The sequence below is a fragment of the Mixophyes fleayi genome, chromosome 8 (assembly GCF_038048845.1).
Source record: "Mixophyes fleayi isolate aMixFle1 chromosome 8, aMixFle1.hap1, whole genome shotgun sequence".
Lineage (NCBI taxonomy): Eukaryota > Metazoa > Chordata > Amphibia > Anura > Limnodynastidae > Mixophyes > Mixophyes fleayi.
In genome coordinates, this window is record NC_134409.1 from 136,907,766 (window position 1) to 136,923,089 (window position 15,324).

At 39.0% G+C, this 15,324-nt stretch overlaps 1 long non-coding RNA gene across 2 annotated transcripts; it reads left to right on the top strand.

Annotated features, from left to right (window-relative positions):
* Positions 1-490: 490 nt before the first annotated feature.
* On the top strand, positions 491-13,970 carry LOC142100207 (uncharacterized). Of its 2 annotated transcripts, none has more exons than XR_012678772.1 (4): positions 491-630; positions 6,478-6,664; positions 11,623-11,703; positions 13,831-13,970. It is a non-coding gene; the product is annotated as an uncharacterized LOC142100207 (long non-coding RNA). The 2 variants fall into 2 exon arrangements; XR_012678773.1 differs by lacking the exon at positions 491-630 and adding an exon at positions 1,402-1,534.
* Positions 13,971-15,324: the final 1,354 nt, after the last annotated feature.

Sequence of the window (15,324 nt, forward strand, 5' to 3'; positions counted from 1 at the left end):
GATACATTAAGGAACGTAAATCCAGATAGGTGCCGTATTTTGCATAAAATCGCTCTATGCATGCGCAGAACCGGACTATACGCCAGTGAACGTATCAACATCCAATTCATTTTTGAGTGCAGAGGAGGGGATTGGGCGTATGCCCGTAGTCAGTGTACAGTAAGGACGTGCCAAGCTGGAGTGCACACAGCATCTGATTCAAGCTTTGGGTATCTCTCAGGTACGTGATTTACTGTTGTATCACCTGCACCAGCTACAGGTCGGTGTAAGTGCTGATTACTGGTGATGACGGCTGTGTATACAGCTAGAACATGTGTTTGTATCAGGAGCAACTGTAACAATCTATTTCATGTACAGTAGACATTGATAACATCCTGATAAATGTATTTTATGGAAAGCAAAAAAATATATTTTTTTTATAATGTTTTGTCATTAATAACTATATTATTAACAGGTGACATTAACTGTCATTTTTATTTCTTTTAGGACTTTATATTCCACATATGTATTGGACGTATTCTTCATGGCATTGTGTGTTAGAGCAGAGCGGACCTAGACCCGTATTCAGCAAACAGACACTTCTTCAGTTCCGCTCCTTGTTGAATATGGACCTACATATGCCCGATTTACGTACCTTTTAGAAAAAATGCAGTTTAGGTCTTATGGCTGAATCACTTACAAGTAACTTATTGTAATAACTTGTTTAAATTATTAGCACAATGTGCCAAATTATATCGTTGCAAATGTACTGATTTTTGATAGTGTGTATTAGAAATGTACTGATTTTATTATATTGTGTTGTATTTCTGTATAGGAAATGCATTCATTGCCGAGGTAGTGATTTGTAACTTCGGAGACAGTATGTCATTATTTGGTTTTGTAACTTTGCTAGAGGAAATCTGTTTTGCTGATAGCAGGAAATGCTAAGTAAGTCTTTTCATGTCAAGTGACAAACACTTGCTTTGGCTGAAGGCCCAGCAGGGGGTCGTTACCTGTGTGCAGGTCTTGTTAGACAGACAGGACACCTAACAATGTAGACAGCAAATCTGAGGAAATCAGGTTGATTAAGTTAAATTATGTTAGATGCAAGATTAGATTATATTCTGATGTTAAAATATCTGATCAGACGTTCCAGTGCCAGCTAGGAAGGGGCTGGGTTAACCCCTCCCCACATGTGTGTCAAAAACTGTATAAAAAGGCCCCTGTTTGACCATGTAATGTATTATTGTTCCATCTAACCTTCTGATCACTAGTGCCATAAATCAGTGTCAACTGTCCTTATTAGGACACTTGAGCTAATAAAAATCATTTGCTTCAAGATCCTGCTTAACGACTACTTCCCTGCTGTGATTCCTGTGACCTGCAGATTAGACACAAATCTAATCTGTTTTACAGCTGTTCTGAGGTTTGGACCCAGTGTCTAGTACCAACGCTCTTCCCGCTACCAAGCAGCTCTGGCTAGTGTGATAGACCAGGGGGTGTACCATCCACAGATACCCTGATCTACAGGAAGAGGTCAGGGGTACCAGTCAAGGTGAGAGGGTACACTAGCAGAGACAGTTACCCAGAATAACGTGGTTCTGGATGCCGCTAGAAAGTACAGAGGTGCAAGCAGCTTAAGCCCCTCCTACTGCGGTTAGAGGGCGCATTTGGAATAAAGAAAAGGGGACGGTGGCAAGGCAAGTCAGTCCCCAGCAACGCAATAGACAGGGTAACATAGGAGGTCCATCCTGTCACAGGTTTGTTTTGGGTGGCTTAATTAATCAGGCCCACAGTGTAATTAAGTGCTCACACTAGACACAATTGTGCCACCCACTTCGAACCTTGTCGCTCTACAACATCATCACTATCGTTTGCGTGCAGCTGGTGTGTGCGGCCCGGTACATCCGCCTTATATCATGTGGACATATATGAGTTGTTTATTTACATTAATATTGGATATAATACAGCTCGGTTCTGATCCACACTTGGATATATTTGAATGCATCGAGAAGTTGTATTTCCAAACAAAGGACAACAAAAATAAGTTATTCTGTCTAGAATTTGTCTAGTTCTTTATGAAAAGATCTAGAAAGTGGGAATTGTGCTGGTTAAAATGCACAATATAAAAAAAAAACAAGGTTGTCTGAAGGTGGAACTCTCTTCCCCATTTATCTGACTGAACAGGCAAAACTGTTTAGAAATAACATTACTGTACAACAAGAACATGTCAGTAAGCCATTAGTATACAAAAGAGCTTTTAGACACACCATATTTACTGGCTGACAAATATAGGCTGTTGTTGAGCTTCCTCCGTCATGTAACCAAGAAACGCATCCACTGAGAGATTAATGCAGTATTGAGGAGTCTCAAAATAGTGATGTATTAATCCCTATGAGCACCACACAATAAATATTTACAGTACGGACTTCAAAGCATGGCAGACGGAAAAAATACACCCTGACGCGTTTCAGGGCCTGACTAGCATTTGAAGCCAGTTTGATGAGTCCTCCTAAGTACTTACTCTTTTTCTAAATTTAATTTAATCATACTCAATCTACGTATTGCTGTTTTTAGCTGTGTCACTATATAACGTTCACATACAGGGTATTTTATGCACTAATGTATCTGGATGTCTGTTGGATTTTGGATTACAGGAAGAAGTTGTGATACATTGTTTCTTTTTACAATCATTGTAAATTTCCCTCTTTGCTTGTTTGAAATGTTAACAGATACCTGTACAAGTCATGGTGCTTTGGATATTCTACAGTTGGGCTCTCTGATTTTGGAAGACGTCAAACCATCCAAATTAGCAGAGATCTATCAATAATTCATAATTATACAAATCATTGCATATATATTTATGGATGTTACAGAGCTACTCATTCATTTCATTCCCGCCTGTAACCTAAATCTTTACATGAGTACGAAGAATAATGCCGATCTTATACTGCTTGTCTTACTCAGGTCTGCAGCTTGGAACTCATTAAAATTAATCATGAGAACTCATTAGGGTTTATCCCTTTGTTAAATGAAAGTCTAATTCCTGCCCAATTAAAGCATTATCCTAGATGATGCTTTGAATGCATTGTGCTTCCTGTGAAAACATTCAGTGCAGATAATGTTTGATTATAAGACCTGTCTGATCTATGACCTAGTATCCTACATGTATCCTCACACACGCTGTGATATCCGGAGAGGTTCTTAATCAAACGTGGATCAGGTGGAAATGCTACACTGAGCTCTACAAATCAACGTTCCTTGTATGCTGTATATACATCGGAACTATACATTATTAACCCTACTGTATATCTGTGTGTTAGTGCGGTGTGTTTGTGTATCTGAAGTAGTGTATTTTTAAGCAGAGCTTGTGGTGAGGATTGTTTAAGATAATTACCTTACAGTGGGATAAAAATATTATTTGTATACTAAGATTTATGTGTTGATATGTATGAGCTCCAGGTCTATGATTAGTAGTATAGTGGTTTTTAAACCTGTCTAATAAGGTGTGCTGTGACACAATACCTTACAATTTGTGTGTCCTGTGTGGATGTGTATTTCAGTCTGGGACATAAAGCAGAGCTATACGACAATGCACCTGGGGGCTGAGTAACTATTAGGATTCATGGAACCCTGACTATTCTGCAAAGAAATTATCATACACTCTATACAGACATAGGACACTACATCCCCAACATGACCTGACCACTGGACATGATCATAATACAATTCTATTACACTATATACAGACATAGGACACTACACCCCCAACATGACCTGACCACTGGACATGATCATAATACAATTCTATTACACTATATACAGACATAGGACACTACACCCCCAACATGACCTGACCACTGGACATGATCATATTACAATTCTATTACACTATATACAGACATAGGACACTACACCCCAACATGACCTGACCACTGGACATGATCATAATACAATTCTATTACACTATATACAGACATAGGACACTACACCCCCAACATGACCTGACCACTGGACATGATCATAATACAATTCTATTACACTATATACAGACATAGGACACTACACCCCAACATGACCTGACCACTGGACATGACCATAATACAATTCTATTACACTATATACAGACATAGGACACTACATCCCCAACATGACCTGACCACTGGACATGATCATAATACAATTCTATTACACTATATACAGACATAGGACACTACACCCCCAACATGACCTGATCACTGGACATGATCATAATACAATTCTATTACACTCTATACAGACATAGGACACTACACCCCCAACATGACCTAACCACTGGACATGATCATAATACAATTATATTACACTGTATACAGACATAGGACACTACACCCCCAACATGACCTGATCACTGGACATGATCATAATACAATTCTATTATACTGTATACAGACATAGGAAACTACACCCCCAACATGACCTGATCACTGGACATGATCATAATACAATTCTATTACATTCTATACAGACATAGGAAACTACACCCCCAACATGACCTGATCACTGGACATGATCATAATACAATTCTATTACATTCTATACAGACATAGGACACTACACCCCCAACATGACCTGACCACTAGACATGATCATAATACAATTCTATTACACTATATACAGACATAGGACACTACACCCCCAACATGACCTGACCACTGGACATGATCATAATACAATTCTATTACACTATATACAGACATAGGACACTACACCCCCAACATGACCTGACCACTGGACATGATCATAATACAATTCTATTACACTCTATACAGACATAGGACACTACAGCCCCAACATGACCTGACCACTAGACATGATCATAATACAATTCTATTACACTGTATACAGACATAGGACACTACATCCCCAACATGACCTGACCACTGGACATGATCATAATACAATTCTATTACACTGTATACAGACATAGGACACTACATCCCCAACATGACCTGACCACTAGACGTGATCATAATACAATTCTATTACACTGTATACAGACATAGGACACTACACCTCCAACATGACCTGACCACTGGACATGATCATAATACAATTCTATTACACACTATACAGACATAGGACACTACACCCCCGACATGACCTGACCACTGGACATGACCATAATACAATTCTATTACACTGTATACAGACATAGGACACTACACCTCCAACATGACCTGACCACTGGACATGATCATAATACAATTCTATTACACACTATACAGACATAGGACACTACACCCCCAACATGACCTGACCACTGGACATGACCATAATACAATTCTATTACACTGTATACAGACATAGGACACTACACCCCCAACATGACCTGACCACTGGACATGATCATAATACAATTCTATTACACTGTATACAGACATAGGACACTACACCCCCAACATGACCTGACCACTGGACATGATCATAATACAATTCTATTACACACTATACAGACATAGGACACTACACCCCCAACATGACCTGACCACTGGACATGATCATAATACAATTCTATTACACTATATACAGACATAGTACACTACACCCCCAACATGACCTGACCTCTGGACATGATCATAATACAATTCTATTACACTATATACAGACATAGGACACTACATCCCCAACATGACCTGACCACTGGACATGACCATAATACAATTCTATTACACTGTATACAGACATAGTACACTACACCCCCAACATGACCTGACCACTGGGCATGATCATAATACAATTCTATTACACTCTCTCTTGGAATATGCTGTCTCTATATTAAATAATTAAAGTAAATTGACTAAACTGGCAATGTTTTTTTTTTTCAAGACTACATTTTAAATCATCACTCTTATTAATAAACCTTATACTTTAAAATATATTTAATATTTTTTTAAATTGTTGTGCCCAGTACAGCAAATGCTCCAAGTGTTTAATGAAGTTCTTAATTTCTGTTACTCATTCATGCTTTGTTAAAAATATATTGCTTGGTAATAGCCAACAAACATTTTACTATTTTTTGTGATGGTTTGCCCACTAGATGGCGCTGTTCTATTGCTATCTATGGATGACATCAATCTCAGCTGAGTAAATATAATGAATATTTCCCTTGTTAATAAACTCTGAGAAAGAGAAATAAAGTTCTCTTTGTGTAATAACATATTCTATGTGTCGCTCTACGTTTATAGAACAATAGTCCTCACCAATATCTGTCCTTTGACTAAAGCTGTTTTTATGCTCCTGTTTCTCTCCATCTCTTCACTACAGAACATTTCCACATCTATACACAGTGACAGTAAAAATAAAGAATACTTAGATCATCTTCATGCCTTAAAGGGAAATTATCATTAAAATTAATGTAGTGTTATTTAATCCGTTACACAATGCTGCTCCATAAACCTACAACTCCCATATCTCTGCAGCCGCTTCTCCTCTGTGACATTTCACTCTTATTTACAGCCGAACCGAGACAGCTTTTATACCCTCATAGCGACCCACTACAAGAATAGCTGAAATAGGAGAACGCTCCAATGAGGATGCAACGGTGTAGACAGAGGTACAACGATATCTGTACAGGAAACCTGAGCTCAACAGCAAAATTATATCACCAGAGTAGCTGACATTCTGGAAATACTGGCCCAGAGCTGTAAGGGTTAACGGCTTTGAGTTTTCAGGTCCAGCAATACATTTTTTTTTTTTTTTTTTAAAAAAATAGATACAAAATATTTTATTAAATGTAAAAAATACTTATATATATATATATATATATGTGTATTTAAAATATATTTAAAACCTTCTTCACATTAAAAAAAATGTTTTATTCCAAGAGTAAAGCATTTTTATAAGCGATTTTTATCTCTTAGCGATAACTGACGACTTTCAAATACTTACAAATACTTCAACGCAAAGTTTGAGGAAGCCATCGCCAGCCTATCACTGATGATACCAGTTTTATCGACGCTGCTTTTGTCAGCAATAGGAATTTGCACCCATTTATAAATTAGAGTTCCTGTTTTTCTTTTAACTTAGAAAAGTCTGAGGGCCAGATTTACTAAGCTGCGGGTTTGAAAAAGTGGGGATGTTGCCTATAGCAACCAATCAGATTCTAGCTTTCATTTATTTAGTACCTTCTACAAAATGACAGCTAGAATCTGATTGGTTGCTATAGGCAACATCCCCACTTTTTCAAACCCGCCGTTTAGTAAATCTAGCCCTGAGTCTCCGTCAGCAATCGGGATAGACGAGGGATGGCTGTTTAGTGAGATAATATACCGGTATGTTCATAGTCATTGGGGGTCAGTTTGAGTACAAGTGACCAAAAACGAGGGATATAGGAGTCAATTGTATGAATGACGTAGAGGGCCTGATTAATTACTAAATGCAAAATAAAAGTAACGTGCGCTTTTTTTAAATATGCACATAATTCCGGCGTTCGCACATCCATATTCAAGAAGAAGCGGATGTGAATAAACGTCTGGTCATAAATACGGATCTAGGTGCGCTCTGCTCTAATGGGACAATACACTGCAGGATACGACCTATACATATGTGGAATATAAAGTCTCTAAAGAGCGCACAAAAAAAAATCAACTAAAGTCACCTGTTAATAATATAGTAATATCTTTCCATGAAATACATTAGAAAGTAATTAATGTCTACTGTACATAAAATACAATGTTACAGTTGCTCCTGATTACAAACACATGTTCTAGCTGTATACACAGCCATCATCACTAGTAATCAGCACTTAGACCCGACCTGTAGCTGGAGCAAGTGATACGATTGAATAACTAGTAACTTTGGGACATCCAAAGCTTGAATCAGAAGCTGGAGCTTGGCCCTGCCCATACACGCTGGCATTCAGTTGCCCACATCGGGTCATCTTACACCGCCAACAGTTGCTGCAGCTCGTAGTGTGTATGGGCCTAAGTTGATCCCGATCAACATCTTATTATGACCTTTCTCAGATAAATATGGAGATGGCTGGAAGATCCGGTAAGACGATCACTGAATCTGACCACACTAGTTGATCCCCCACAGGATCCGGCTATTTGGCCACAGTGCCAAAAGGTTGTATCTGTCTGATTTGGCTACACAAGTATATTTGAGGTATTCACCATAGTGACATGACCTCATACCATCAGTACAATAATCAGTATATACTGTAGGTACAGAGGACAGATAATGGCGGCATTTGGCATCAAGGGGGTACAGTATATGAGGGCACAATATACGGAGGATCCTTATCTCAGGATTCCCTGGAAGGTGATATTCTCTCATTCCAGCCATCATTTATCCCAGATCGCAGATGCTGCTTCATCTTGTCTCCATTTCTCTCCATATCCATCACTGTTGCACATCGTCCTGGGAGCGCGTAACACAAGACGCCGTTGTGCAGATGAGCGTTGCAGTCCCACCCCGCTTATCACTCATAGCCTAGCGATCTGTATCCACCTGAGCCCCCCACTCACTACTGCTTAATTACTCTGCGTAACGTCAACTTGTCCCAGATGCTTTACATAACTCACCGTTGGAAGTTTGTGCTGGTAATTAACGCTGTGTGTACTGAACAGCGGGCACAAAGCAACTGGTTGCTTCCTGGTGACAGAGTCACGTTGCAGGTGGTGGCTTCTGGCACCGTCGTTGCACCTGTTTGCAGCTCAAGTACAGCCGTAAATATATTGTCAAACAAATGTGTAATTATTATTTTGTTATATACTGCTGTCTTATTCTGTTACTGTTTCCTAATTTTTGGGACAAGCCTAACATTTGTTGGGTTCCTGGGTCTATTTATGTGTTCATGCCTTGTACTCCTGCCCATTATGCCATGTGGTCCCTATAACTTTGGCTCCGCACTGGGAGCTCTCTTTGCCTCAACTTCTTTTCCCTTTTTCACTAGAGGTGCAACTAAAGGGGTTGCAGTAGGTGTGGGCGTTATGGGGCCCCTAGGTGAGAGTGACCTTGGGTGACCTTAGTCTCTGTGGCCTCAAATCCCCCCAAGGCCCCAGCTTTGCTCTCAGAAGAGAAGAGTAGTGGCTTCTTCATAACCAGACCATCTATGACCAGAAGAGGTGATGGAGGCTGGAGAGGCTCTGCCAGGTCCCTACCTAAATCTTTCTATGGGGCCTGGAGAAGCACTGTTGGGTGACTCTCCTTTACTTACTGTCCTCCTATTCCATTATATTTGATCTTTGTTGCCAGTCCTCATTTCTCAAGGTTGTCCTCCGCCTGTGGGACTATACACTTATCCCATAATCTTATTAATAACATAAAATAAATCTAGGTTCATCTATTGAATAGCCAAGCACAGCCATATATCCCTTCACCACGCTCCAATCCTCTCCCTCTCTCTGATGAGATGATTTAAGAGGAATCGTTTATTTCCATATGGTTTAAAAGCTGCACACACCACTAATAGGATTGATTGAACGTTACAATCGTTACAAATAAGTGGATTACGTGGACACTTTTAGTGACTTTTAAGTGACTTTCCATAATATTGACTCTGCGTTTAAACCCTTTGCTGGAAATTGGGACTTTATTTTGACGACTCAATCTGGTGGTTAAGAAGCATGTTTGATTTTGGACACACGGAACTAGTGCAGCTAATGTGTTATGATGTTTAAACCTCAATCTTATTGCTATAGTGTACTATGTCTGTATAGAGTGTAATAGATCTTATTGTTTCAACTTTTGATTATCGCTGTCACACATATCTTCATAAGTGTTTTAAGCAGGAAATAACCGCCTTCCTCGGAGTGTTTTAAATTCATTCATTCACAGGCCCCCGATTCTTATCCGTAGCCATTGTGACTATTTCCAATCTTATTCTAATATTTTACAATCTGATAAGGGGCAATTCAGACAACCCCCTGGGTTTGTGGCGTCATCCATATCCCCTCCCCCCACCTCAGGAAGCACTAACACTACACAAACTAATCTATATTCCCCCTTTTATTCTGCAAAGTGACTCTGTTATCTTACTATAATGTGGAGTTCCTGAGAGAGGTAGATTATTGCAATTTCTGCCCGCACAACAATGTTACAATTCCTCTAATTATGTGCATTAAAACAATATTAGACAGAGACGTAAAGGACAATTCATATTTCAATATTAGGAGAGGAACGAAGCGCCGAGCGGAATTACAGTGCAGCATATGCCGCGGTCCCAACTGTGCTGCTTCTGTTTTGCTTTATGACATAATCCCCTCTAGAAATAAGATTTAAAAATCAATAAAGTGCAATTGGATTTATGGATTCATCTGACTCCCCCTTGAGATGTGTAAGTCTGTGTAATGTGACTTCCATGTTAAGAAGACAGCTTAGAACACAACGGTTTGACTGCGGCTGATGTGTTTATCCTGATAGGGCTACAGATTTATTGCGTTCATCCGCCTGGTCTGGAGCTTCCAGTGATAGATGTGTGCTTTGGGTTTTTTTACGCAAACAAAACTGTTTATTTTTAGACATTACATATAATGGTTCAACCCTTCAGTAGTTTGTTTGTTTGTTTTTTTTCTCCCTCTTCTTTCCTGGCAGATTTCACAAAGAACAAAATGTTACATATTGCGCCTGGATACAATGTTTTGTTTTTGTGCAGACAAGATGCTAAACATTCTGTTATGTGTATTCAGGACAAACATGTTTTAAATTGTCGTGAAAAAGATAATAATCAAATACACATTAATGAAAAATATTATGTGCAAAATGGAAAGTGTTAGGGGTTATTTAAGAAGCAGATAAGGTGCCTGTTGTGTAAACATTGGAGCTCAGTTCTTCTAAGGAAGGAGAACCAACAGGTAGAAGATAAAGAAAAAAATAAATAATGTAAGTTTATTAGACAAAGTGACTTAGGAGTTCTTAGTTTTTGTTGCTACATTACGCCCTTAGACAATACAACACTTAATAGAATTTAACAAAGGAAAGAAAGAACTTTCAAGAGAGACATGAGTGAAGGACAACACTTATTACAAGGGTCAGCACGTACACAGTGATGTTCCATGATCTGCTTTGTGCTTTATCTTTACGGCTGCAAACAATTGTTAAAAGTTATTGTCCGCCCTTGGGCGCTAGTTACATGTAGATACAAACAGCAACAATGTCCTCGCTGCTCATTCAGTTGACTTCTTCGCTCTCCTGATTCCTTGGTGAATAGACAAAGATTGATATAGAGCCATTTATGATGTCATCTACCTACTTCTGTACAATCGCATCTTTCCGTACAGGAAAGTATGTAGCTTAGTGTGTCAACTGCAAAGGTGCAACATTGTTCCCCTTCTGATGGGAGGAAATCGGCAAACACAAATCAGAGTTTTCTTTGGGAGGAGAGATGTTTTTTTAAGAGCCATCATAAGTGGATATCTCCTGTATGACGTTGGACCTGTGATTTCTCTGTATCAGTGACAGATTACCAGCAATGATCACTATTGTAATAAGAGTATTATAATTGGTTTTATATTGCAAGTACGTTACAGTATGTATCTCACTTCTTATGTCCCCTGAATGTCTCTTAAAGTTACAGTGAATAAATGTAATTCATGAACAAGCATTGTGGATGTAGATCCGCATACCCCATATAGCCAATGTGCCTCCATTTATCCTCAGATACTTCCAGATGACCAGTATACCCTGGGAATCTCTAGTCATGGTGACATCAAGCACATGGTCCCAAACTATGGCACTTAGGTAGGTCCAGTTTTTTTGTATCTACATTTTCCACTGATCATCGATCTTTGCCCCCAGCTAGCTCACCCACCAGACCTCTCTGTCCTCCAGTTTTGTGTTTGTTACTCTTTGTCTACCAGCTCTCTTTTATCATCTCTGTCTGTCTCCAGTACCAGCTGACTGTCCCCTATCATTTTCTGTTTTAAAACATTATGCCAGTTAGCTCTCTCGCCAACACTTTTATCAACAAGCTCTCTCTTTCTCAACAGTACCCTCACCCCCAGTTCTCCCTTCCCCCCAATATTCTCTATATCCAACACTCTCACACTCTGTCTGTCTCTCACCAGCACTCTCATCAACAAGCTCTCTCTTTCTCAGCAGTACCCCCCCCCCCCCCCCTGTTCTCCCTTCTCCCCAATATTCTCTATATCCAACACTCTCACACTCTGGGGGGTATTCAATTGTTCAGTTGTGTTAAAAATAAAAAACCTCTGAAAAATATTTGAAATCATGTAATAATGTGGAAAAAAAAGTTAAACTATGTTTATCACTAATGCCTGACATGTGTAAGTTGATTTTCTTGTGAAAAAATAATGAAGTAAAATAAACATAAAATAAATAAATAATAATATCACTAATTAATTATTTTTATGTATGTTTTTGGTACAAATATGAATGTAATAATATGTTTTGACATTGTATAGATCAGGCCTGTCCAACCTGCGGCCCTCCAGATGTTGTGAAACTACAAGTCCCAGCATGCCCTTCCAGCTATCAACAGGTTGTCTACTGGCAAAGCATACTGGGGTTTGTAGTTTCACAACACCTGGAGGGCCGCAGGTTGGACAGGCCTAGTATAGATGATTGTATGGTAAAAAATAGTTCAATGAAAAAATATACTAAAGAAAGTACCATAATGTAGATATTATCAATGTTTAATGCAATCTAATGTATGGAAATGTATGCAAAACCTTCGTTTTGTGTTATACATGACCGCGTTAAAACTCCCATTCACTCCCGCAAAGACAATGTTTAACGCACGGGGGCAGCGTTCCCTCTTTTTCAATTGAATTACACAAGTTTTCCCGCTGCGTTAACTCAAAACCGTCGCTATTGCCGTCAAAAACCCGCGGGAGATTTTTTTTTTTACGCTGCGGGGGAAAAAAAAAAACTCGCTGACAATTGAATACCCCCCTCTGTCTCTCAGCAGTACCAGCTCACTGTCCCCGGCACTCTCTGTATTTTATCACGCAGCTATGTCTGTTAGCTGTCTCACAAGCACTCTCATCCCCGCTCTCTCTCTCTTCCTCTCTTACATTTTGCCCTCTGATCTATTTCTCTGGTATGAGGAGAATATAGATTTACCAGTTAGTTCAATGTTGTTATATTGCTGCTGTTCTATTCTATAGACAAATTAGCATCACTGGGAAAAAAAACAACTGCTTTACTATACGAGTAAAACACTTGTGATCTTAACCGTCTGTTCTTGTGATCATTTAAGACTCGAGCCTTGTGCTAACCTTTGAATTTCTTAATCACTGTAATTGTACAATTCTGTCGCTTGTCGTTGGCTGTTTACACAGCTGTTTAAACTTGTATCAGGACAAGTGTTACACATTGTAGCTTCATAGTAATTAATGAGAACAAAGAGCTGAGGAATATTACAGCAAGGGATCATTGCAAGTTATAAAGCAGAGGGCTTGTATCCGGAACAATGTGAGCTTAAATTAATTATACCAATCTAATATATCTATCTACCAGTATGGTGAAATAGAGTAATGTTTGCAGAAAAAAAAGAACATTTTTAAATCATTTCTCTACATTTTGGTAAATTAAAGAATCAAACATGGATCCAAATATATTTTTATACATACTAACGAATCATAATATGTTAGTTAATGATGACAGATCAATATATTTATATGTATATCTTGTAGATCTGACAATTCTGGGTGTCCTATAATGAAGGCCAGCAAATGCGAATAGCTTATTCCAGTCTAATAATTGAAAACGATATGAATACAAAGCACGTTTGGATTAAAATTGCATTCAATTCTGCTCATTAAATAGTGTAACTGTCTTTATATATCTCTGAGTTATTGATTGGAATACACTGAAAATCACTTCAATCCGTTTTGTGTTTTTCAGATCATCAACATTTGTTTGAACCGGGATTCACAATGATCAGTGTGATCATCACACGCGAGAGAGGCGATGCTTTTTGACGTTGATCTAAATATTTCTTGCAGCAAATGTGATGGCACAAACACAGACTGGACATTTTTTCCTTTATCTATTCTCCTTTCTTACCTCTCTCTTCATTCATTCCCTTTGTAGTTATTATGAATTTTAAGTTGTTTTTATGTGTTATAAAAAGTCCACAATAAAATTCTATGCTGCGATCTGATTTTATTTAACATGTTGTTAATAGGAATAGAAGACACGTTACTTAATCTGGGATGGGCAGTGATCGGAGAAGACAAAAGCAGAAGATTATCAATAGCAGATTGCCTCCCTAGGTCCAGTTTAAAGGTCAGACCAATGAGGCAATCACCTTTATAACCAACCCCGATAAGCCCCTAACAATTCTGCATTATATTAATTCATGTGGCTTTGTCAAGCAATGGAGTGTGTCTAGACATGTGTTGGTGTTGGTTTGTGTTCTCCATGACTGCAACACTATCCACAAAAAATGAACCCTACTATGTGTGTTTTGGGGATAGGGTGGTAGGGGGGTTGTTGCTGTAGGGAATTTCGGGCTGAAGGCTCAAATGGGGCAGGGACTGATACAAAGTATGAAATATTCTCTGTACAACGCTGCATATTTTTGGTGGTGCTATTTAAATAAACCAAACAGTAAATCAAACTAGTCACAACTATCTTTTTAACTTACAGCATTTTAAATATGGTTATAACCATGTAATATAGAGCTGATTATCATACTATAAACATGACTCATTTATGAGCTATACGATAATACACTCTTATTATTTTTACTAAGGGAATTATTGTTGAGGGGGTGGGGTGTCACCATGAAATTCACAGGCTCAGAGATTGAATTTAAGGAGGGTTTGCAAACAGTTGCACTAAGAAACGTGACGCTATCCGTGGTGCTGAATCTGAAATCAGATTATGCCGCTGTCCACGGTACTGAAGCCGATGGTGAAATTTAATGATGCCTCTGTCCATGGGACTGTAGCTGAATTATTCAGTACACGGTGCAGACTGAGTGAAACGTGGAGCCGGGCTGCCCTTAATCTCTCTCCATGGGTTGATATTTTCGGGATAGCCCTGTCTCCGAGAGCATTCTGTGTAATGGAGACTGTGTGAATGGGGAGGAAAGGAAGCGTACAATCAATTAGAGAAGCGCCACACAGCCGTGACTTGGAAATCACACAAGGAGCAAGAGATAGAACTCTCCAAACTTCAGGGTGTTATGTGACCGGAACACTAAGTCCGCACAGCCTCGGAGACATGAACGCTGTGCGGCTGTGCTAGTGACAGCTGTGTACTGTGACAATGAGAGTCCCTGTCAGTTAGTAGAACACAGGAACATGGATAGTGAGGAAAAAGACACATAGATAGAGACTTCATATACCTCTGACAAGGGCTGAAGGGTTCATTAAAATAGATCTGATTTCA